Here is a 24646-nt window from a genome sequence, read left to right as displayed (position 1 = left end):
TTAAATAATCAGTAAGTTTATTTTTTTATGTATAATTAGTATATTTAAAGGTTTATGAAATATGTTTCAATTCTATTATAAGTGGTAACAAAATACATTTTTGGAAATGCTGAGATAGTATGTTAAAAGCACATTTTAGTTCATCTTCATGGTGTCTCAAAATAGCACAGTTGAGTACACTTAGATGATCTTAAGTTTATTTTAAGAAGTACTTAAGTATAACTTTTAGTATATTGAGTACAAAATTGGTGCCCCAAAATAGAGCACTTTAAGTACATTAGGGAAGTGCACTAAGTGTACTTAAATTGTATTTTAGCACACTTTTTTTTCACACTTTGTATATTCTTTTAATATACTGTATTATTGTTATACTTTAAAGTAGTCATAAATACATTTATAAATGTTTAAAAATATAAATGTTTAAAATATACTTAATACTATTTTTTAGTACAATAAGTACAAAATTAGTGTGCGAAAATAGAGCACTTTTAGTACATTACTAAAAAGTGTACAAAGTATACTTAAAGTGTATGTTAGTGCACTTTTTTTTTTTTTTACCTGGGTTATATATTAAGAAGGAGGAAATGGTGGTGTTTGAGACTCATGTTCAACTATGCCAAGGTACACACAGTTTTCCATTAGTGATGTCCGGTTCGCGAACGAATCGTTCTATTTAACCGGATCTTCTTAGTGAACCGGTTGAACCAGTTCACCAAATCGAACTGAATCGTTTGAAACGGTTCGCGTCTCCTGTAAGCACTAAATATCCACAAATTACTTAAAGGTTTTTACTTTTTAACGTACCCGAGCCCGACCTTCCCTCTGATTCGAAATAAACCAATTTTCCGAGTTATTCAGTAACTCAAACAGTGTTTGAACGGCTGTGAAAAGAGAGCTGATGATGCGCATGAGCAGAGCAGCTGCCAGAGCGGTACACTGAACGAGTCGAGAACCGGTTTCTTTCGAATCACCAGTACACTGAACGAGAACCGGTTTCTTTTAGATCACCAGTACACTGAACGAGAACCGGTTTCTTTCGGATCACCAGTACACTGAACGAGAACCGGTTTCTTTCGGATCACCAGTACACTGAACGAGAAACGATTTCTTTCGGATCACCAGTACACTGAACGAGAAACGGTTTCTTTCGGATCACCAGTACACTGAACGAGAACCGGTTTCTTTCGGATCACCAGTACACTGAACGAGAACCGGTTTCTTTCGGATCACCAGTACACTGAACGAGAAAAGATTTCTTTCGGATCACCAGTACACTGAACGAGAAACGATTTCTTTCGGATCACCAGTACACTGAACGAGAAACGATTTCTTTCGGATCACCAGTACACTGAACGAGTCGAGAAACGGTTTCTTTCGGATCACCAGTACACTGAACGAGTCGAGAAACGGTTTCTTTCGGATCACCAGTACACTGAACGAGAAACGGTTTCTTTCGGATCACCAGTACACTGAACGAGAAACGGTTTCTTTCGGATCACCAGTACACTGAACGAGAAACCGGTTTCTTTCGGATCACCAGTACACTGAACGAGAAACCGGTTTCTTTCGGATCACCAGTACACTGAACGAGAAACGATTTCTTTCGGATCACCAGTACACTGAACGAGAACCGATTTCTTTCGGATCACCAGTACACTGAACGAGAACCGGTTCCTTTCGGATCACCAGTACACTGAACGAGAACCGGTTTCTTTCGGATCACCAGTACACTGAACGAGAACCGGTTTCTTTCGGATCACCAGTACACTGAACGAGAAACGGTTTCTTTCGGATCACCAGTACACTGAACGAGTCGAGAAACGGTTTCTTTCGGATCACCAGTACACTGAACGAGTCGAGAAACGGTTTCTTTCGGATCACCAGTACACTGAACGAGTCGAGAAACGGTTTCTTTCGGATCACCAGTACACTGAACGAGTCGAGAAACGGTTTCTTTCGGATCACCAGTACACTGAACGAGTCGAGAAACGGTTTCTTTCGGATCACCAGTACACTGAACGAGAACCGGTTTCTTTCGGGTCACCAGTACACTGAACGAGAAACGATTTCTTTCGGATCACCAGTACACTGAACGAGAAACGGTTTCTTTCGGATCACCAGTACACTGAACGAGAACCGGTTTCTTTCGGATCACCAGTACACTGTACGAGAACCGGTTTCTTTCGGATCACCAGTACACTGAACGAGAAACGGTTTCTTTCGGATCACCAGTACACTGAACGAGAACCGGTTTCTTTCGGATCACCAGTACACTGAACGAGAACCGGTTTCTTTCGGATCACCAGTACACTGAACGAGAACCGGTTTCTTTCGGATCACCAGTACACTGAACGAGAACCGGTTTCTTTCGGATCACCAGTACACTGAACGAGAACCGGTTTCTTTCGGATCACCAGTACACTGAACGAGAACCGGTTTCTTTCGGATCACCAGTACACTGAACGAGAAACCGGTTTCTTTCGGATCACCAGTACACTGAACGAGAACCGTTTCTTTCGGATCACCAGTACACTGAACGAGAACTGGTTTCTTTCGGATCACCAGTACAATGAACGAGAACCGGTTTCTTTCGGATCACCAGTACACTGAACGAGTCGAGAAACGGTTTCTTTCGGATCACCAGTACACTGAACGAGTCGAGAAACGGTTTCTTTCGGATCACCAGTACACTGAACGAGTCGAGAAACGGTTTCTTTCGGATCACCAGTACACTGAACGAGTCGAGAAACGGTTTCTTTCGGATCACCAGTACACTGAACGAGAACCGGTTTCTTTCGGATCACCAGTACACTGAACGAGAACCGGTTTCTTTCGGATCACCAGTACACTGAACGAGTCGAGAAACGGTTTCTTTCGGATCACCAGTACACTGAACGAGTCGAGAAACGGTTTCTTTCGGATCACCAGTACACTGAACGAGTCGAGAAACGGTTTCTTTCGGATCACCAGTACACTGAACGAGTCGAGAAACGGTTTCTTTCGGATCACCAGTACACTGAACGAGTCGAGAAACGGTTTCTTTCGGATCACCAGTACACTGAACGAGAACAGTTTCTTTCGGATCACCAGTACAATGAACGAGAACCGATTTCTTTCGGATCACCAGTACACTGAACGAGAACCGGTTTCTTTCGGATCACCAGTACACTGAACGAGAACCGGTTTCTTTCGGATCACCAGAACACTGAACGAGAACCGGTTTCTTTCGGATCACCAGTACACTGAACGAGAACCGGTTTCTTTCGGATCACCAGTACACTGAACGAGTCGAGAAACGGTTTCTTTCGGATCACCAGTACACTGAACGAGTCGAGAAACGGTTTCTTTCGGATCACCAGTACACTGAACGAGTCGAGAAACGGTTTCTTTCGGATCACCAGTACACTGAACGAGTCGAGAAACGGTTTCTTTCGGATCACCAGTACACTGAACGAGTCGAGAAACGGTTTCTTTCGGATCACCAGTACACTGAACGAGTCGAGAAACGGTTTCTTTCGGATCACCAGTACACTGAACGAGAACAGTTTCTTTCGGATCACCAGTACACTGAACGAGAACCGGTTTCTTTCGGATCACCAGTACACTGAACGAGAACCGGTTTCTTTCGGATCACCAGTACACTGAACGAGAACCGGTTTCTTTCGGATCACCAGTACACTGAACGAGAACCGGTTTCTTTCGGATCACCAGTACACTGAACGAGAACCGGTTTCTTTCGGATCACCAGTACACTGAACGAGAACCGGTTTCTTTCGGATCACCAGTACACTGAACGAGTCGAGAAACGGTTTCTTTCGGATCACCAGTACAATGAACGAGAAACGGTTTCTTTCGGATCACCAGTACAATGAACGAGAACCGATTTCTTTCGGATCACCAGTACACTGAACGAGAACCGGTTTCTTTCGGATCACCAGTACACTGAACGAGAACCGGTTTCTTTCGGATCACCAGAACACTGAACGAGAACCGGTTTCTTTCGGATCACCAGTACACTGAACGAGAACCGGTTTCTTTCGGATCACCAGTACACTGAACGAGTCGAGAAACGGTTTCTTTCGGATCACCAGTACACTGAACGAGAAACGGTTTCTTTCGGATCACCAGTACACTGAACGAGAAACGGTTTCTTTCGGATCACCAGTACACTGAACGAGAAACCGGTTTCTTTCGGATCACCAGTACACTGAACGAGAAACCGGTTTCTTTCGGATCACCAGTACACTGAACGAGAAACGATTTCTTTCGGATCACCAGTACACTGAACGAGAACCGATTTCTTTCGGATCACCAGTACACTGAACGAGAACCGGTTCCTTTCGGATCACCAGTACACTGAACGAGAACCGGTTTCTTTCGGATCACCAGTACACTGAACGAGAACCGGTTTCTTTCGGATCACCAGTACACTGAACGAGAAACGGTTTCTTTCGGATCACCAGTACACTGAACGAGTCGAGAAACGGTTTCTTTCGGATCACCAGTACACTGAACGAGTCGAGAAACGGTTTCTTTCGGATCACCAGTACACTGAACGAGTCGAGAAACGGTTTCTTTCGGATCACCAGTACACTGAACGAGTCGAGAAACGGTTTCTTTCGGATCACCAGTACACTGAACGAGTCGAGAAACGGTTTCTTTCGGATCACCAGTACACTGAACGAGAACCGGTTTCTTTCGGGTCACCAGTACACTGAACGAGAAACGATTTCTTTCGGATCACCAGTACACTGAACGAGAAACGGTTTCTTTCGGATCACCAGTACACTGAACGAGAACCGGTTTCTTTCGGATCACCAGTACACTGTACGAGAACCGGTTTCTTTCGGATCACCAGTACACTGAACGAGAACCGGTTTCTTTCGGATCACCAGTACACTGAACGAGAACCGGTTTCTTTCGGATCACCAGTACACTGAACGAGAACCGGTTTCTTTCGGATCACCAGTACACTGAACGAGAAACCGGTTTCTTTCGGATCACCAGTACACTGAACGAGAACCGTTTCTTTCGGATCACCAGTACACTGAACGAGAACTGGTTTCTTTCGGATCACCAGTACAATGAACGAGAACCGGTTTCTTTCGGATCACCAGTACACTGAACGAGTCGAGAAACGGTTTCTTTCGGATCACCAGTACACTGAACGAGTCGAGAAACGGTTTCTTTCGGATCACCAGTACAATGAACGAGAACCGATTTCTTTCGGATCACCAGTACACTGAACGAGAACCGGTTTCTTTCGGATCACCAGTACACTGAACGAGAACCGGTTTCTTTCGGATCACCAGAACACTGAACGAGAACCGGTTTCTTTCGGATCACCAGTACACTGAACGAGAACCGGTTTCTTTCAGATCACCAGTACACTGAACGAGTCGAGAAACGGTTTCTTTCGGATCACCAGTACACTGAACGAGTCGAGAAACGGTTTCTTTCGGATCACCAGTACACTGAACGAGTCGAGAAACGGTTTCTTTCGGATCACCAGTACACTGAACGAGTCGAGAAACGGTTTCTTTCGGATCACCAGTACACTGAACGAGTCGAGAAACGGTTTCTTTCGGATCACCAGTACACTGAACGAGTCGAGAAACGGTTTCTTTCGGATCACCAGTACACTGAACGAGAACAGTTTCTTTCGGATCACCAGTACACTGAACGAGAACCGGTTTCTTTCGGATCACCAGTACACTGAACGAGAACCGGTTTCTTTCGGATCACCAGTACACTGAACGAGAACCGGTTTCTTTCGGATCACCAGTACACTGAACGAGAACCGGTTTCTTTCGGATCACCAGTACACTGAACGAGAACCGGTTTCTTTCGGATCACCAGTACACTGAACGAGAACCGGTTTCTTTCGGATCACCAGTACACTGAACGAGAAACCGGTTTCTTTCGGATCACCAGTACAATGAACGAGAACCGATTTCTTTCGGATCACCAGTACACTGAACGAGAACCGGTTTCTTTCGGATCACCAGTACACTGAACGAGAACCGGTTTCTTTCGGATCACCAGAACACTGAACGAGAACCGGTTTCTTTCGGATCACCAGTACACTGAACGAGAACCGGTTTCTTTCAGATCACCAGTACACTGAACGAGTCGAGAAACGGTTTCTTTCGGATCACCAGTACACTGAACGAGTCGAGAAACGGTTTCTTTCGGATCACCAGTACACTGAACGAGTCGAGAAACGGTTTCTTTCGGATCACCAGTACACTGAACGAGTCGAGAAACGGTTTCTTTCGGATCACCAGTACAATGAACGAGAACCGATTTCTTTCGGATCACCAGTACACTGAACGAGAACCGGTTTCTTTCGGATCACCAGTACACTGAACGAGAACCGGTTTCTTTCGGATCACCAGAACACTGAACGAGAACCGGTTTCTTTCGGATCACCAGTACACTGAACGAGAACCGGTTTCTTTCAGATCACCAGTACACTGAACGAGTCGAGAAACGGTTTCTTTCGGATCACCAGTACACTGAACGAGTCGAGAAACGGTTTCTTTCGGATCACCAGTACACTGAACGAGTCGAGAAACGGTTTCTTTCGGATCACCAGTACACTGAACGAGTCGAGAAACGGTTTCTTTCGGATCACCAGTACACTGAACGAGTCGAGAAACGGTTTCTTTCGGATCACCAGTACACTGAACGAGTCGAGAAACGGTTTCTTTCGGATCACCAGTACACTGAACGAGAACAGTTTCTTTCGGATCACCAGTACACTGAACGAGAACCGGTTTCTTTCGGATCACCAGTACACTGAACGAGAACCGGTTTCTTTCGGATCACCAGTACACTGAACGAGAACCGGTTTCTTTCGGATCACCAGTACACTGAACGAGAACCGGTTTCTTTCGGATCACCAGTACACTGAACGAGAACCGGTTTCTTTCGGATCACCAGTACACTGAACGAGTCGAGAAACGGTTTCTTTCGGATCACCAGTACAATGAACGAGAAACGGTTTCTTTCGGATCACCAGTACAATGAACGAGAACCGATTTCTTTCGGATCACCAGTACACTGAACGAGAACCGGTTTCTTTCGGATCACCAGTACACTGAACGAGAACCGGTTTCTTTCGGATCACCAGAACACTGAACGAGAACCGGTTTCTTTCGGATCACCAGTACACTGAACGAGAACCGGTTTCTTTCAGATCACCAGTACACTGAACGAGTCGAGAAACGGTTTCTTTCGGATCACCAGTACACTGAACGAGTCGAGAAACGGTTTCTTTCGGATCACCAGTACACTGAACGAGTCGAGAAACGGTTTCTTTTGGATCACCAGTACACTGAACGAGTCGAGAAACGGTTTCTTTCGGATCACCAGTACACTGAACGAGTCGAGAAACGGTTTCTTTCGGATCACCAGTACACTGAACGAGTCGAGAAACGGTTTCTTTCGGATCACCAGTACACTGAACGAGAACAGTTTCTTTCGGATCACCAGTACACTGAACGAGAACCGGTTTCTTTCGGATCACCAGTACACTGAACGAGAACCGGTTTCTTTCGGATCACCAGTACACTGAACGAGAACCGGTTTCTTTCGGATCACCAGTACACTGAACGAGAACCGATTTCTTTCGGATCACCAGTACACTGAACGAGAACCGGTTCCTTTCGGATCACCAGTACACTGAACGAGAACCGGTTTCTTTCGGATCACCAGTACACTGAACGAGAACCGGGTTCTTTCGGATCACCAGTACACTGAACGAGAACCGGGTTCTTTCGGATCACCAGTACACTGAACGAGAAACGGTTTCTTTCGGATCACCAGTACACTGAACGAGAAACGGTTTCTTTCGGATCACCAGTACACTGAACGAGAAACGGTTTCTTTCGGATCACCAGTACACTGAACGAGAAACGGTTTCTTTCGGATCACCAGTACACTGAACGAGAAACGGTTTCTTTCGGATCACCAGTACACTGAACGAGAAACGGTTTCTTTCGGATCACCAGTACACTGAACGAGAACCGATTTCTTTCGGATCACCAGTACACTGAACGAGAAACGATTTCTTTCGGATCACCAGTACACTGAACGAGAAACGATTTCTTTCGGATCACCAGTACACTGAACGAGAAACGATTTCTTTCGGATCACCAGTACACTGAACGAGAAACGATTTCTTTCGGATCACCAGTACACTGAACGAGAAACGGTTTCTTTCGGATCACCAGTACACTGAACGAGAAACGGTTTCTTTCGGACGCGTCCGATTTGGGAATCAATGAGCTGATACTGTGCGCATGCGTGTAATTTTTCAAGGCAATGAAATGAAGCACGTTAGTCAAGTTGGTCAGTTGTTAAACGTCAGAAGTGTAATAATATAAAACATACTGGAAATATGTTTATGAATAAATACTGTCTCACACGGTATTTGTTTGTTTATTTATTTATTTATTTATTTAAAGGATGAATGTAGCCTATCTGTGTTATAAAAGACCTTTACACGTTTACTTAAGGATTCTGTTATTGGCTAAAAAGGTTTTTATGAACTTGGTCAGGGAAGTGGTACCATAATAAACGAGATGTTTGATTAATAGAAAACATGTGATGAATTACGAAATACCTGCACTGTAATTAAAGATAATGATGACATGCACAAATTGTGTTTGTATTAAATAAACAATGTTTTAATGAAACAATACACAACTATAATTTGAACCATGTTCAAACAAAACACCACTATAATTTTAACAAAGAAAAATTGTGGGAAAAGTGCACTTAAAATGTCTTACACATTTAACAGGTATTTCCTGTTGTTTGTACGCTACATGACAAAAGTTATTGTGCATGTGCATTATCAAAATAAAACAAAATGATTGTGAAAAAGTGCAAACAGTTTTTGAAAAGAGGTTTTAACCACTGTAGTGAAAAGAAAATTCAAGTAACAATAGGCAACTTGACACACTCTTATGGGGATAGGTTTGTATTCAGAAAAACAATCTGCCTAACTTTGTTAGGACTCAGTCTGTTTCGTCTTTCTGAAATAATCTGACCTGTTTTTGAAAACTCTCTCTGAGGGCACAGATGTAGCTACTATGCAAAGTCTTCTTTTCATAACAGCAGTTAACCCTTCATATACTGCTTGCCTTGCTTTCCACCAGGCCAGTGGGTCTTCTGTTCTTGGAATCAGGGTCTCTGCAAGATACCCTCTCATTTCTGCCACTGCGGTGGATGTTGGGTTGCCGATGCTGACTGCATCAGCCACTCTTTCATCAAAATCCTCCCAGATCGAGGATTGCTGTTGAGATGACGAAGGGGCTGGAGGAGATGTGCGCTCAGCTGGAGTTTGCTCACCTGTACTGATCCAAACCCTCGCAGCAGCTCCAGTTATGTGTTTAGCTGCTTCATCTGCTGCTGCAGGCTCATGAAAGGCCTTTTGCTTAAATCTGGGGTCAAGCAGGGTAGACTCAGAAAGCAGACGAAAATGCTCGATGTTGTGAAAGCGTTTTTGCATGTCCTCAGCCAGAGAGTCGATCATTGCAATAACTGGGTCATGTTGAGATACAGCACCCCGCAATCGCTGGACTACTTTTTGCAATCCCCTTGCCATCAAAATGATCTTGGATGCAGTCACATATCTGTTTTGAACACAAATGAGTTATTATTGTTGATGAGAAATAAGTATAAGTGGATTGTAATATGAAAAAGTCATACATTTAAATATTTCAGCAGCGGAAACATTTATATGTTAAATCAAATTATACATACCTTTCACCACTGATTTCAACAGTGACTTCTTCAAAGGGCTTCAAAATCTCGCAGACATCTTTGATAATGTCCCACTCATCAAGTGTCAGGGTTGGAAGACTGGGGTTGACCAGTGCAAGTGTAGCAATGATTGCTTCCTTCTGCATCCAAAATCTTTTTAGCATGTAATAAGTGGAGTTCCACCTTGTTATTACATCCTGCTTTAGCCTCAGCTCTTCAAGGCCCATTTGTTTTTGTGTTGCTTTCAGACGTTCTGTTGCGACAGTGCTTCTGTGGACAAATGCAACAACATTCTTCACTTTTGCCACTGTCATTTCAATGTGCTTCAGGCTTTCCCTCACAATTAAATTCAAAGTGTGGGCAAAGCATGGCAAGTTCTTCCATCCAGCTTTCTGGACAGCTGCTTTTATGTTGCTGGCATTGTCAGTGACACAAGCAACAACTTTGTTTGTGATTCCCCACTCATCACAAATCTTTTTAAGTTCAGCTGCCAGGTTTGCCGAAGTATGCCTTTCAGTAAATGCGAAGCAGTCCAGAAGGAATGTGGAAAGTGCAAAAGTTTCATCTATGAAGTGACATGTGACTGCCATGAAACTTGTAGTTGTCCTTGATGTCCAGCAATCAGTGGTCAGACACACAGCTGAGGCTTTGCTGACTTTCATCAACACGTCTTCTTTTATTTTGATATAGTCTTTCTGTTTGGTAAAATGTATGATGGATCAAGTACCCTTAAGAATCTTCTAAAACCTGTGTCATCAACAATTGAAAAGGGCTGTAAATCCAGTGCAATCATCTTAACTAACTCCTCATCGACTTTGCTTTGTCTGACAGGGCCAATCGGTGTTCTCACAAAGCTTGTAATTTGACTTTGTCTTGTCTTGTGGACACTGGCGCCAGTTCCAGATGTAGATGAAGAAGAAGCCGTATCAGAACAGACAGCAACTGAAGGCGCAGTACTACCTGAGGCTGATGTTGATTCTGTAAAATCCTCTTGTCTCACTTGCTCAAGCAATGCAGTTGGATGCTTTGTTTGCAGATGTCTTCTAAAATTGGATGTTGATCCTCCTTGGCCTGACAAAATATTGTTACAAAGCTTGCATTTTGCTTTCTGGGGTCCAGCTTCATCAAAGTGAAGCCAAATATTGCTTCTTTTTCTGGAGGTCATCTTGTGGCTGCTCTCTCTCTACCTGTTTGCCTTGTTGTTTGTAACGTTTGGGGTGAGAGGTGTCAGCAGGGAAAGAAGGTTTTTGCCCTTTGACTTTACTCCTTACCAACAGGGAGTTTTAGCAGATTAACAAATCTAACCAACAGATAATAGTTTGCGGTTGCCTATAATGCCCTCCAAAGGCAAAGTGCAGTAACTACGCCAACACTGAAACTGAGAAAAATGCCTTTAAAGTTTTTACACCAGCTACTCAAACATGTTGACACTCTCGTTTCTCTGAAATGGGACACAATTTAACCAGGAGACTTTGCCTAAAGACAAAACAGTTGTCACAAAGTCCATTTTAAGCCTTAACTCAATTTTGACCAAATGCCTTTGAAGGGCAGTATATTAACCTAAACATTTATCCTTGCAAGTGTTATTTATTTATTTTTTAGCATTTGCTGTAATACTATAAAGAAAAACAAATTGTGATATACAATAGTTTATTGTGCTTTTCCAAATACACCATAACAGATTAATGGCATACAAAATATATACTGAACACATAATATTTAATATTTATTTATTAAATTTAATATATATATAATAATTTTCAGGAACATTTTATTTAAATTTTAAACATGGTGGTATAATGATAAAAATGACGCAATCAAACTACTGCACGAGCAAACCAAGCGGCACCATTGCAGTCACTCTCTGGGTGAGTCCTTGAATCTCATTCTCGAGTCATGAATCGGTTGCAGCGGTTGTCGGATCACCAGTACAATGAACGAGAACCGGTTTCTTTCGGATCACCAGTACACTGAACGAGAACCGGTTTCTTTCGGATCACCAGTACACTGAACGAGAACCGGTTTCTTTCGGATCACCAGTACAATGAACGAGAACGGGTTTCTTTCGGATCACCAGTACAATGAACGAGAACCGGGTTCTTTCGGATCACCAGTACACTGAACGAGAACCGGTTTCTTTCGGATCACCAGTACAATGAACGAGAACCGGTTTCTTTCGGATCACCAGTACAATGAACGAGAACGGGTTTCTTTCGGATCACCAGTACAATGAACGAGAACCGGGTTCTTTCGGATCACCAGTACACTGAACGAGAACCGGTTTCTTTCGGATCACCAGTACACTGAACGAGAACCGGTTTCTTTCGGATCACCAGTACACTGAACGAGAACCGGTTTCTTTCGGATCACCAGTACACTGAACGAGAAACGGTTTCTTTCGGATCACCAGTACAATGAACGAGAACCGGTTTCTTTCGGATCACCAGTACACTGAACGAGAACCGGTTTCTTTCGGATCACCAGTACACTGAACGAGAACCGGTTTCTTTCGGATCACCAGTACACTGAACGAGAACCGTTTTTTTTCGGATCACCAGTACACTGAACGAGAACCGGTTTCTTTCGGATCACCAGTACACTGAACGAGAATCGCTTTCTTTCGGATCACCAGTACACTGAACGAGAAACTGTTTCTTTCGGATCACCAGTACACTGAACGACAACCGGTTTCTTTCGGATCACCAGTACACTGAACGACAACCGGTTTCTTTCGGATCACCAGTACACTGAACGAGAACCGGTTTCTTTCGGATCACCAGTACACTGAACGAGAATCGCTTTCTTTCGGATCACCAGTACACTGAACGAGAAACTGTTTCTTTCGGATCACCAGTACACTGAACGACAACCGGTTTCTTTCGGATCACCAGTACACTGAACGACAACCGGTTTCTTTCGGATCACCAGTACAATGAACGAGAAACGGTTTCTTTCGGATCACCAGTACACTGAACGAGAACCGGTTTCTTTCGGATCACCAGTACACTGAACGAGAACCGTTTTTTTTCGGATCACCAGTACACTGAACGAGAACCGGTTTCTTTCGGATCACCAGTACACTGAACGAGAATCGCTTTCTTTCGGATCACCAGTACACTGAACGAGAAACTGTTTCTTTCGGATCACCAGTACACTGAACGAGAACCGGTTTCTTTCGGATCACCAGTACACTGAACGAGAAACGATTTCTTTAGGATCACCAGTACACTGAACGAGTCGAGAAACGGTTTCTTTCGGATCACCAGTACACTGAACGAGAAACGGTTTCTTTCGGATCACCAGTACACTGAACGAGAAACGGTTTCTTTCGGATCACCAGTACACTGAACGAGAAACGGTTTCTTTCGGATCACCAGTACACTGAACGAGAAACGATTTCTTTCGGATCACCAGTACACTGAACGAGAAACGGTTTCTTTCGGATCACCAGTACACTGAACGAGAAACGATTTCTTTCGGATCACCAGTACACTGAACGAGAAACGATTTCTTTCGGATCACCAGTACACTGAACGAGAAACGATTTCTTTCGGATCACCAGTACACTGAACGAGAAACGATTTCTTTCGGATCACCAGTACACTGAACGAGAAACGATTTCTTTCGGATCACCAGTACAATGAACGAGAAACGGTTTCTTTCGGATCACCAGTACACTGAACGAGAAACGGTTTCTTTCGGACGCGTCCGATTTGGGAATCGATGAGCTGATACTGTGCGCATGCGTGTAATTTTTCAAGGCAATGAAATGAAGCACGTTAGTCAAGTTGGTCAGTTGTTAAACGTCAGAAGTGTAATAATATAAAACATACTGGAAATATGTTTATGAATAAATACTGTCTCACACGGTATTTGTTTGTTTATTTATTTATTTATTTATTTAAAGGATGAATGTAGCCTATCTGTGTTATAAAAGACCTTTACACGTTTACTTAAGGATTCTGTTAAGTTATTGGCTAAAAGGGTTTTTATGAACTTGGCCAGGGAAGTGGTACCATAATAAATGAGATGTTTGATTAATAGAAAACGTGTGATGATTTACGAAATACCTGCACTGTAATTAAAGATAATGATGACATGCACAAATTGTGTTTGTATTAAATAAACAATGTTTTAATGAAACAATACACAACTATAATTTGAACCATGTTCAAACAAAACACCACTATAATTTTAACAAAGAAAAATTGTGGGAAAAGTGCACTTAAAATGTCTTAGACATTTAACAGGTATTTCCTGTTGTTTGTACGCTACATGACAAAAGTTATTGTGCATGTGCATTATCAAAATAAAACAAAATGATTGTGAAAAAGTGCAAACAGTTTTTGAAAAGAGGTTTTAACCACTGTAGTGAAAAGAAAATTCAAGTAACAATAGGCAACTTGACACACTCTTATGGGGATAGGTTTGTATTCAGAAAAACAATCTGCCTAACTTTGTTAGGACTCAGTCTGTTTCGTCTTTCTGAAATAATCTGACCTGTTTTTGAAAACTCTCTCTCTGAGGGCACAGATGTAGCTACTATGCAAAGTCTTCTTTTCATAACAGCAGTTAACCCTTCATATACTGCTTGCCTTGCTTTCCACCAGGCCAGTGGGTCTTCTGTTCTTGGAATCAGGGTCTCTGCAAGATACCCTCTCATTTCTGCCACTGCGGTGGATGTTGGGTTGCCGATGCTGACTGCATCAGCCACTCTTTCATCAAAATCCTCCCAGATCGAGGATTGCTGTTCAGATGACGAAGGGGCTGGAGGAGATGTGCGCTCAGCTGGAGTTTGCTCACCTGTACTGATCCAAACCCTCGCAGCAGCTCCAGTTATGTGTTTAGCTGCTTCATCTGCTGCTGCAGGCTCATGAAAGGCCTTTTGCTTAAATCTGGGGTCAAGCAGGGTAGACTCAGAAAGGAGACGAAAATGCTCGATGTTGTGAAAGCGTTTTTGCATGTCCTCAGCCAGAGAGTCGATCATTGCAATAACTGGGTCATGTTGAGATACAGCACCCCGCAATCGCTGGACTACTTTTTGCAATCCCCTTGCCATCAAAATGATCTTGGATGCAGTCACATATCTGTTTTGAACACAAATGAGTTATTATTGTTGATGAGAAATAAGTATAAGTGGATTGTAATATGAAAAAGTCATACATTTAAATATTTCAGCAGCGGAAACATTTATATGTTAAATCAAATTATACATACCTTTCACCACTGATTTCAACAGTGACTTCTTCAAAGGGCTTCAAAATCTCGCAGACATCTTTGATAATGTCCCACTCATCAAGTGTCAGGGTTGGAAGACTGGGGTTGACCAGTGCAAGTGTAGCAATGATTGCTTCCTTCTGCATCCAAAATCTTTTTAGCATGTAATAAGTGGAGTTCCACCTTGTTATTACATCCTGCTTTAGCCTCAGCTCTTCAAGGCCCATTTGTTTTTGTGTTGCTTTCAGACGTTCTGTTGCGACAGTGCTTCTGAGGACAAATGCAACAACATTCTTCACTTTTGCCACTGTCATTTCAATGTGCTTCAGGCTTTCCCTCACAATTAAATTCGAAGTGTGGGCAAAGCATGGCAAGTTCTTCCATCCAGCTTTCTGGACAGCTGCTTTTATGTTGCTGGCATTGTCAGTGACACAAGCAACAACTTTGTTTGTGATTCCCCACTCATCACAAATCTTTTTAAGTTCAGCTGCCAGGTTGTCCGAAGTATGCCTTTCAGTAAATGCGAAGCAGTCCAGAAGGAATGTGGAAAGTGCAAAAGTTTCATCTATGAAGTGACATGTGACTGCCATGAAACTTGTAGTTGTCCTTGATGTCCAGCAATCAGTGGTCAGACACACAGCTGAGGCTTTGCTGACTTTCATCAACACGTCTTCTTTTATTTTGCTGTAGAGCTGTGGTACCAGGGTGTTTGATATAGTCTTTCTGTTTGGTAAAATGTATGATGGATCAAGTACCTTTAAGAATCTTCTAAAACCTGTGTCATCAACAATTGAAAAGGGCTGTAAATCCAGTGCAATCATCTTAACTAACTCCTCATCGACTTTGCTTTGTCTGACAGGGCCAATCGGTGTTCTCACAAAGCTTGTAATTTGACTTTGTCTTGTCTTGTGGACACTGGCGCCAGTTCCAGATGTAGATGAAGAAGAAGCCGTATCAGAACAGACAGCAACTGAAGGCGCAGTACTACCTGAGGCTGATGTTGATTCTGTAAAATCCTCTTGTCTCACTTGCTCAAGCAATGCAGTTGGATGCTTTGTTTGCAGATGTCTTCTAAAATTGGATGTTGATCCTCCTTGGCCTGACAAAATATTGTTACAAAGCTTGCATTTTGCTTTCTGGGGTCCAGCTTCATCAAAGTGAAGCCAAATATTGCTTCTTTTTCTGGAGGTCATCTTGTGGCTGCTCTCTCTCTACCTGTTTGCCTTGTTGTTTGTAATGTTTGGGGTGAGAGGTGTTAGCAGGGAAAGAAGGTTTTTGCCCTTTGACTTTACTCCTTAGCAATAGGGAGTTTTAGCAGATTAACAAATCTAACCAACAGATAATAGTTTGCTGTTGCCTGTAATGCCTTCCAAAGGCAAAGTGCAGTAACTACGCCAACACTGAAACTGAGAAAAATGCCTTTAAAGTTTTTACACCAGCTAGTCAAACATGTTTTGGGACACAATTTAACCAGGAGACTTTGCCTAAAGACAAAACAGTTGTCACAAAGTCCATTTTAAGCCTTAACTCAATTTTGACCAAATGCCTTTGAAGGGCAGTATATTAACCTAAACATTTATCCTTGCAAGTGTTATTTATTTATTTTTTAGCATTTGCTGTAATACTATAAAGAAAAACAAATTGTGATATACAATAGTTTATTGTGCTTTTCCAAATACACCATAACAGATTAATGGCATACAAAATATATACTGAACACATATTTAATATTTATTTATTAAATTTAATATATATATAATAATTTTCAGGAACATTTTATTTAAATTTTAAACATGGTGGTATAATGATAAGAATTACGCAATCAAACTACTGCACGAGCAAACCAAGCGGCACCATTGCAGTCACTCTCTGGGTGAGTCCTCGAAACTCATTCTCGAGTCATGAATCGGTTGCAGCGGTTGTCGGATCACCAGTACACTGAACGAGAACCGGTTTCTTTCGGATCACCAGTACACTGAACGAGAAACGGTTTCTTTCGGATCACCAGTACACTGAACGAGAACCGGTTTCTTTCGGATCACCAGTACACTGAACGAGAAACGATTTCTTTCGGATCACCAGTACACTGAACGAGAAACGGTTTCTTTCGGATCACCAGTACAATGAACGAGAAACGGTTTCTTTCGGATCACCAGTACAATGAACGAGAACCGGTTTCTTTCGGATCACCAGTACACTGAACGAGAAACGTTTTCTTTCGGATCACCAGTACAATGAACGAGAAAACGTTTTCTTTCGGATCACCAGTACACTGAACGAGAAACGATTTCTTTCGGATCACCAGTACACTGAACGAGAAACGTTTTCTTTCGGATCACCAGTACACTGAACGAGAAACGTTTTCTTTCGGATCACCAGTACACTGAACGAGAAACGTTTTCTTTCGGATCACCAGTACACTGAACGAGAACCGGTTTCTTTCGGATCACCAGTACACTGAACGAGAAACGGTTTCTTTCGGATCACCAGTACAATGAACGAGAACCGGTTTCTTTCGGATCACCAGTACACTGAACGAGAACCGGTTTCTTTCGGATCACCAGTACACTGAACGAGAACCGGTTTCTTTCGGATCACCAGTACACTGAACGAGAACCGGTTTCTTTCGGATCACCAGTACACTGAACGAGAACCGGTTTCTTTCGGATCACCAGTACACTGAACGAGAACCGGTTTCTTTCGGATCACCAGTACACTGAACGAGAACCGGTTTCTTTCGGATCACCAGTACACTGAACGAGAACCGGTTTCTTTCGGATCACCAGTACACTGAACGAGAACCGGTTTCTTTCGGATCACCAGTACACTGAACGAGAACCGGTTTCTTTCGGATCACCAGTACACTGAACGAGAACCGGTTTCTTTCGGATCACCAGTACACTGAACGAGAACCGGTTTCTTTCGGATCACCAGTACACTGAACGAGAACCGGTTTCTTTCGGATCACCAGTACACTGAACGAGAACCGGTTTCTTTCGGATCACCAGTACAATGAACGAGAACCGGTTTCTTTCGGATCACCAGTACACTGAACGAGAACCGGTTTCTTTCGGATCACCAGTACACTGAACGAGAACCGGTTTCTTTCGGATCACCAGTACACTGAACGAGAACCGGTTTCTTTCGGATCACCAGTACACTGAACGAGAACCGGTTTCTTTCGGATCACCAGTACACTGAACGAGAACCGGTTTCTTTCGGATCACCAGTACACTGAACGAGAACCGGTTTCTTTCGGATCACCAGTACAATGAACGAGAACCGGTTTCTTTCGGATCACCAGTACACTGAACGAGAACCGGTTTCTTTCGGATCACCAGTACACTGAACGAGAACCGGTTTCTTTCGGATCACCAGTACAATGAACGAGAACCGGTTTCTTTCGGATCACCAGTACACTGAACGAGAACCGGTTTCTTTCGATCTGGCGAAACGTATGTTTATAACAAATAAATCTTTATGGATTGTGCATGTGCATAGTAAGCTAAGTATGTTTCTGATTAGAATTAATGTATCTTATAATTTATTATATCAAGACTTGTAAAACTTATATGATCACTGCATGTAACTGTATATGGGTGCTTAGATGCAAAACTTACTTGTCAGACCAAAATTATGTTCAAGTTATTAGCTACTGACTTTATTTGAATGTTGACTTGAGTCCCGGCCCGGGCGGAACGATAGTAAATTACGTTAATGACGTCATTACGTCATAGCGTAAAAGAACTGGTGAACCGTTTTTTCGAACCTGTTCTTTAAAACGAACTGTCCGAAAGAACCGGTTCGCGGAAAAGAACCGAACTTCCCATCACTATTTTCCATTCTGTGGCACCATTAACAGGACAGAAAATGATAATGCATTTTAAAAATAAACTTGTTTCTTTTATTGTCACAACAGAACAGAGGAACATCAAAATATATTAAAGTTCTGATAAATAAAATGTATAAAAATAAACTTAAGATGTGAAACGTAAATTCATTTGAACAAAAACACAAAAACAACAACAACCATTTATAAGTCCATTTCAGTGGAAAAATAAGTCCAAAACACTCTATTTTAACATTTTGAACAATAGGGCTCTACAAACTTTTGCTTTTTTTTTTTTTTTTTTTGAAATTCTTATGTGTTTTAATTTTTCTGATAATCAAATGAAAGCATAAACATTTATTTATTTATAATCAAGTGAAAAATAAACCTTTTTAATTTTCGGCAAACAAACAGAGGTTTACTGTTAAAATCAATACATGGAGGAAAAATTATATTCAGTTTAAAACGTTTAAATAATAATTGTATTTTTTCTACAATTAAGTGGTTAATCTTGTTGTGATATTTTTTTTTAATCATATATATTGTTTCATGTAAATTATTTAAATAGGAATATATAAACACCTACATTATACTGTACATAATACAAGATTAATATTGTTCTGTTTCATGTTAAACCGTACTTTTATTTTGACAGGTTGCCGTGAAGTTTCTGTGTGTACAGTATGATATGATGCTAGTTTTCTCAAATGAAACGGTATAAGTGACACTCACAGCAGCTTTGGAGATTGAGTTTATCTGTTCATGTGGGATGCAAATGACAAATTAGCGGGAGCATCACGCGTGCTTCAGTATGCATGTAGTAAAAAAAAAACGTGCCTCCGCCATTCATACATACAGAGGCAAACGGAACATGCAGGATTCATATTAAACTGACTTTTTGCATTTCAGTTTTCACAGACACTAGTCCATATCGTGATTTAAATTAAGTGACAGATCAACTTTTGATTTATTCATCCAAAAATCAACGAATTCCGCGCTATAGTAAATTCGGTTTTTATGAATGAAGTCCACGATCCAGTCCGTAGAGACAGAAATGACATGCCTTTGTGTAAATAAGATAAATAACATAAGGCAGTTTAGTTTTATTAATAAAAGAGCAACGTATAGACCTGTTCCATAGGAAAGACAACCTTAAATGACTTCTGTTGTGATTTGGCGTTATATCGAAAATAAAATGAACTCGACGTTCAAGGGGGGTGGGCCACCCCCCCCAAAATAATGGTAGGGGAAACACTGCGGTTATGTGCACTCATGTATTTAACATATGTTCACGCTTCATCATAAATGAAGAAACTGTGAGCATGCAACGTTGTAGTTCTGTCATCAGTTAGGTCACGAAAGTACCAAAATCCAATTAAAGCTGCATAACTGTGCGTGTATGTACAGTCAAACCAAAAATTAATCAGACACCTGATATCATTTTTGATGTTTCTTTCCTAGTGAGTGCAGGACACTATGTGTAAGTGAGAATGGCAAAATAATTATACCCATACGGTGGACTACCAGAAAATTTTATAAAATATGGGACCAAAAATTATTTAGACACTTTGACCTGCCCATGTTTTGCTTCAGTGCTTATTGTTTAATTGCTAATGCAACCTTTTGACAGCAACCTTTTGTGTGGTAATACAGTACATTGAGCAGGACACCCAAACGCTCACCTATCATTCATCGACCTCAAATACGGCATATCACCTAAAATATTTAAGTAGTAGCAAGTTGACATGGCCGTTCAATCTAATGTTAATCTGGAAATATGTGCGCAATTGAAGTGTGGAGTGTGGAAGCTAAATAATAAATAGCCCATTTACTGCATGATAGATGGAGGCTTGCCCTTAACTATTGCCAAAATGCAACCTGGGCTGTTTTTTTTTTTTTTTTTTACTGTAAACGAGACAAACATGTATCTAAAAGCACAATTACGACAAACGAGCCGTTTTTGAGATTGACCGTGATTTCGTTTTGTGGTCAATGGTCGGTGAATGGGAGTACTAGGGGCATAACTTTGAGCGCATCAAAATCTATATTTTTACAACACTGAGAAGGCTCGACACACCATCAAACTTTGCTGTAAATATCGCCTGGCTCATTGTTATGATTTGTAATGTTTATTAGTAAATGTGCGATAAATAGTCAACTAACGCTTAAAATAAACAATTACTAGAAGACTAGAAAAATCTTTATATTATATGCACCACCTCCATCAGTACTGCCCTCCAAAGGCAAAGTGCAGTAACTACACCAACGCTGAAACTGAGAAAAATGCCTTTAAAGTTTTTACGCCAGCTAGTCAAACATGTTGACACTCTTGTTTCTCTGGGACAAAACTTAACCAGGAGACTTCGCCACAGGACAAAACAGTTGTCATAAAGTCCATTTTAAGCCTTAACTCAATGTGTAGTTACTGCGCTTTGCCTTTGGAGGGCAGAATAGATTAGTGCATATAATATCTAGCAAAGATGTTGGTCAATGTTTTGATGTCTGTTTCTTTGTTCTAACTTACATTTGCCTTTTTTCACCATAGACCTCATGCCGCTGAAAGAGGAGAGCATAATACCGAATGAAACAGAGCAATATGAGACTCATCATGATTTTATAACTGGAGAAGAGTCTTTCGGTTCCACAGTTCACACTGGAGAGAAGCCTTTCACCTGCCAACAGTGTGGAGACGGTTTCAATAGAAAAGGAGAACTTAATGAACACATGAAAGTTCACACTGGGGAGAGACCTTTCACCTGCCAACAGTGTGGAAGGAGTTTTACTCAAAACGTGAGCCTTAAAGTGCACATGAGAATTCACACTGGAGACAAGCCTTACACCTGCGGACTGTGTGGAAAGAGTTTTACTCAAAAAGTAGGCCTTAAAAGGCACATGATAATTCACACTGGGGAGAGTCCTTTCACCTGCCAGCAGTGTGGAAAAAGTTTCAATAGAAAAGGAGCCCTTAAAGTGCACTTGAGAGTTCACACCGGAGAGAAGCCTTACACTTGCAAGCAGTGCGGAGTCAGTTTCACTCACGAAGGAAACCTTTACAGGCACATGAGAGCCCACACCGGAGGAAACGTTTTCACTTGCCAGCAGTGTGGGAAAATATTCAAAGCAAAAGTAAACCTTAGTAACCACATGAGAGTTCACACTGGGGAGAGCCCTTTCGCCTGCCAACTGTGTGGAAAGAGTTTTAATCAAAAGTTAAACCTTAAGAGGCACATGAGAACTCACACTGGAGAGAAGCCTTACACCTGCCAACAGTGTGGATTCGGTTTTACTCAAAAAGGAAACCTTTACAGGCACATGAAAAAAGTGCACTGCGTATTTCAAACGCAAACTTGATGAACACATGAGGATTCGTTTGAGAGAACTGTTTCATGTCAGCAGTGTGGAAGGAGTTTTGCAGACAGAAGTGAGTACCAACAGTGCGAAAAAGGCTTTTCTAGCTTAGATTTTTTGTCTTGTTTCCAGCCAAAATATCTACAAATTCTTGAATCGAGAAGGATTTTCTAGATGAGTAAAAATTGTCTTGTTTTCAGAACAAAAAAAGTCCAAATTAAGTACATTATCTGCCAATGGGTGAAGAAAAATAATCTTGTTTTCTGTTTTTTTTCTTACCCCATTAGCAGATTTTTTTGGCTTGTTCTAAGCAAAAACTCACAGTTGAGTTGTTTTTCTGAAAACAAGAAAATTATTTTTAATCATCTAGAAAATCCTTCTTGATTTAAGAATTTTTAGATATTTTGCCTGGAATCAAGACCAAAAAAAAATCTAAGCTAGAAAAGCATATTCTGGTGTATATTCAACAGGATTCTATATTGACCGTTAGAGTTGGGGTACTCGATTTTGGATTTGGACTTGAGGGTCATTCCGTGTCAACTCAGCTTCAATTTTAGAATTTGCTAATATTTACTCTGAAGTAAGACGCATATAGTGATGAAAACCAAAATATTAAATGTCATGGATGAATAATTACTGAGTAATCATCTATTTGTAGAGGGAGCAATTTTCACCTTAGATTCAATAATTGTGTGATGTCTTTAACGCTACTTGAGTTACAAGCATTCAAACTTTGGAAAAAATGATATTTATGGCACTCAGACTTGTATGTTCAATGCAGTTTCTTTTGACAGAAAGAAACAAGATACATATCTAGCTTTAGCATTATTTGTTTTTTTCAGACATTCCTTTTTAAAAGTAAATAAGTATCACATTTTTTCAAACTGACCCACATTTGGTTTTTGGCCACTGCAAATGATTACATTTTAATGATTTACTCCTGGAGCCATATTGAAATTCCAATATCTCTGGAACCGAATCCCATTGGGAATTAAAAATAAAGATGCCAAATGTAAAGTTTATTAAAGGAACACTCCACTTTTTTGGGGGGAAATAGGCTCATTCTCCAAGTCCCCCCCGAGTTAATAAGTTGAGTTTTACCATTTTAAAATTCATTCAGCCGTTCTGTTCTGGCGATATCACTTTTAGCATAGCTTAGCATAGATCATTGAATCCTATGAGACCAATATAGCATCACGTTCAAAAATGACCAACGAGTTACGATTTTTGTCCCATTTAAAACTTGACTCTGCCCCTTGCTGTGTCCATATATTACGGCAGCAAAATTCCTTGACTATTACGCCGGAATGGGAGTGTAATTCCTGAACTTATCGGCTTAGAAAACCGCAGCTTTACATTTTCCGCCGGTCTTAGTACACAATATAACTGCAGAAGAGTCAAGTTTTAAATAGGACAAATACCGAAACTCTGTCATTTTTGAACACGATGCTATTGGTCTCATAGGATTCAATGATCTATGCTAAGCTATGCTAAAAGTGATATCGCTAAAACGGGAGAACGGCTGAATGGATTTCAAAACGGTAAAACTCAACTTATTAACTCGGGAGGGACTTGGAGAATGAGCCTATTTCCAAAAAAAGTGGAGTGTTCCTTTAAGACCCAATATCTAAAAGGGCATTCAAATATCTTTAATACTTCTTGAGTTACAGGCATGCAAACTTGGGAGAAAAACTTGAAAAGTGCTTTTTATATGGTCGCCATTGGCGCATAATGCAACAAAGAAGCTGAAGTCAACAGATTTGACTAAGATAACTACCAATCTCTGACACAGAATGACCCTCAAGTCCAATTATTATAACGGATTAGACATAGACATTTTGGATTTATGGAGTCCATTAATGATTATGGTTACACATCATGTGTAACCTCTAAGGGATAGTTGACCCAAAAAATAAAAATCCTGCCTTTAATTACTCGCCTTCATGTTGTTTCAAACCCCAAAGACTTTCGTTCATCTTTGGAACACAATTTAAGATATTTTTGATGAAATGCTCCATAGACTGGTCCAGACACAAGACATTAGTAAACAGTCTATTTGACATCAGTGGTTCAACCACGGTTTTACGAGAGTACTTTTGGTGTGCCAAGAAACCAAAAATAACAACTTGATGTCCTTGTTTAGTTTTTGGGAATGGGAACATTTCAGCTGCGTTGTTGTCTATGGAAAGTCAGAAAGGTTAAAAAACATCCTAATTTGTGTTCTGAAGATTTGTGTTCTTACGGGTTTGGAAAAACTTGAGTAATTAATGACAGTTTTTATTTTTGGGCAAACTACTTCTTTAACAGGAAGATGTATACTAGGGCTGCTCGATTTTGACAAAAATCATAGTCACGATTATTTTGGTCAATACTGTAATGACGATTATTCAACTTGATTATGAGTGGGTCGGGGACTTTATATGATTGATTAATTTAAAGATCGCAATACAATAAAAAAATATTTGATTATTGTTTGAT

At 41.2% G+C, this 24646-nt stretch overlaps 1 pseudogene; it reads left to right on the top strand.

Annotated features, from left to right (window-relative positions):
• Nucleotides 1-24646, top strand: part of LOC141338782 (uncharacterized) — a 551053-nt pseudogene that overhangs the window by 458173 nt on the left and 68234 nt on the right.

This window comes from Garra rufa, chromosome 1 (genome assembly GCF_049309525.1).
Source record: "Garra rufa chromosome 1, GarRuf1.0, whole genome shotgun sequence".
Classification (NCBI taxonomy): Eukaryota; Metazoa; Chordata; class Actinopteri; order Cypriniformes; family Cyprinidae; genus Garra; species Garra rufa.
Note: the sequence above shows the minus strand (reverse complement) of the source record. Positions and strands in the feature narration are given on the sequence as shown.